Here is a 2036-nt window from a genome sequence, read left to right as displayed (position 1 = left end):
TAATAGGGAATCTGACAAAATTCAGGATCTTTCCTTCTAGTTCGTAGGCTCTCTCCTTGTTGATATATTTAAATGCCATGTACATGCATTTGTTTTTAAATATATAGAATTTTAAAGGATTTTTTAAATAAAATTCTTTGCTTTTTAAAATCCATATATCAGTGCCACTCATTCAAAATTTATCTTTTTTCCCCCCCAGGCAATGGACAAGTTTTCTCTCTGCTGCATCAACTGCAATATATGTTTACATGTATTCCTTTTACTACTATTTTTTCAAAACAAAGTAAGTGGAGACATTTTCTCATTTTGTATTTAGGAAACTAAATTTGTCATTTAAATACTAGAATTTAAGGTCTTACTTTGAAAATAAAAATGGATATACTACATATGGTCATTTTGTTCTATTTCAGGATGTATGGCTTATTTCAAACATCATTTTACTTTGGATATATGGCAGTATTTAGCACAGCCTTGGGGATAATGTGTGGTAAGTTCTGAAATTCTTGGAATATCATGAGTAAATTTTTGAGTGTTTCAGAATCAGGAAAATACAGTAATAAGAAATTAAGAAATTACATTCTGTTGTTTGATTAGGAACACCAAAATAAACTCAAGAGTTTGGTTGACTTTTTTTTTTCTGATAGTTCCACCTTTAGCTATAGAGTAGGCAGTGGAATAAGGGAGATACGATAATCTCATTAAAAGCTAGGTCCTAGTATGACATTTGGGGACCCCTTTGGGGTACAAGGATTGCTTTTTTCCTCCATCAGTAGAATCTCTTCTACAAATTGATGGTTGTTAGAAGTAAGAGGTAGGACTTTGGGTGCAATGGGTGAAGGTGGTCAGAAATACAAACTTCCGGTTATAAGATGAATAAGTTTTGGGGATGTAATGTACAGCATGGTGACTATAGTTAATAATACTGTATTATGTATTTGAAAGTTGTTAAGAGATTAGATTTTAAAAGTTCTCATAAGAAAAATAAATTTATGGCTCTGGTGGTGGATGTTAACTAGACTTATCGTGATAATCATTGATGTATATATTTATTTAATTATTCACTTATATATATTTATTCATTTATATGTTATATATATCCATTATGTTGCACACTTGAAACCAGCATAATATTATATGTCAATTAAAGAAAAGAACTTGTTTTGTTCATCTATACCGTGTGTGTGATCATGTGTGCACACACAAATGACGTCCACTGTAAAGTAGTAAAACACATTTCACAAGCTATAAGGAAAGACAGTTCTCTATATTATAGCCACATGTTTTATTTATAGCTATTGTGATAACCTTTCTCTGTAATAATTAGTTGACCAACTTTAAGGGACAGATGAATAGGAACTGAAGGTTAAAACTAGATTTGTGTCATGTGGGAACATCCCTGTGTATCTCTAGGCATTCACAAGATTTCTTTAGTATTATTGGCCATCCTTCCTTCAGAATATTGCTCACTGAACTCTACTCTTGATATCTTTCTTGATTGTCACCACCATTCAGTGAGGTATAGAATCACGGAAATATGCAGAGGGTTAAATTTTTTTTTCCTTAACTTTATATGTGATCTTAGGAATATCTAGGGGGGTAATATCTTGATATTTATAAATAAAATGGAATGGATTTCGCTAAAATTTTCAGTGCTTTTCCTGTTGAAATTTTATTTTGCTCCCTGAAAGTCTTGGCACATTGACATTTCTCTGCGTTTTGGCAGTGTCCCAGTATTTATTCTTGAACAGGTTTATATACCTTCAGTGCTAATCTGTTTTTTGGGCAGAGGGGGAAGAGTTCAGACTGTAACAAAGTAAAATGTTACTATAATACAAAATTATACATATCTATCAGGTTATGTATCAGTGATTGGAAGAAAAATATTTGTTGATTTTTTTTAAATGTAGAAAAAAGAAATGACTGTGTTAAGGTGGGGAATAGATTGGTATAGTCTTTATATTTTGAGCATAGTTTTAGTTTTAAGGAAATTAAGTTTAAAAGTGTATTTCTATTCCCACATATTTACTTTTCTGGGG

At 31.4% G+C, this 2036-nt stretch overlaps 1 long non-coding RNA gene across 1 annotated transcript in view; it reads left to right on the top strand.

The window, feature by feature from the left end:
* The first annotated feature begins 166 nt into the window (after positions 1-166).
* The window catches only part of LOC105310678, a 5206-nt gene continuing 3336 nt past the window's right edge, over positions 167-2036 (top strand). Inside the window, exons 1-2 of the long non-coding RNA XR_897538.2 lie at positions 167-283; positions 411-487. This is a non-coding gene — a long non-coding RNA (uncharacterized LOC105310678). The remainder of the gene's footprint in view (positions 284-410; positions 488-2036) is intronic.

This window comes from Pteropus vampyrus, unplaced genomic scaffold, assembly GCF_000151845.1.
Source record: "Pteropus vampyrus isolate Shadow unplaced genomic scaffold, Pvam_2.0 Scaffold9059, whole genome shotgun sequence".
NCBI classification, from domain to species: domain Eukaryota; kingdom Metazoa; phylum Chordata; class Mammalia; order Chiroptera; family Pteropodidae; genus Pteropus; species Pteropus vampyrus.
Note: the sequence above shows the minus strand (reverse complement) of the source record. Positions and strands in the feature narration are given on the sequence as shown.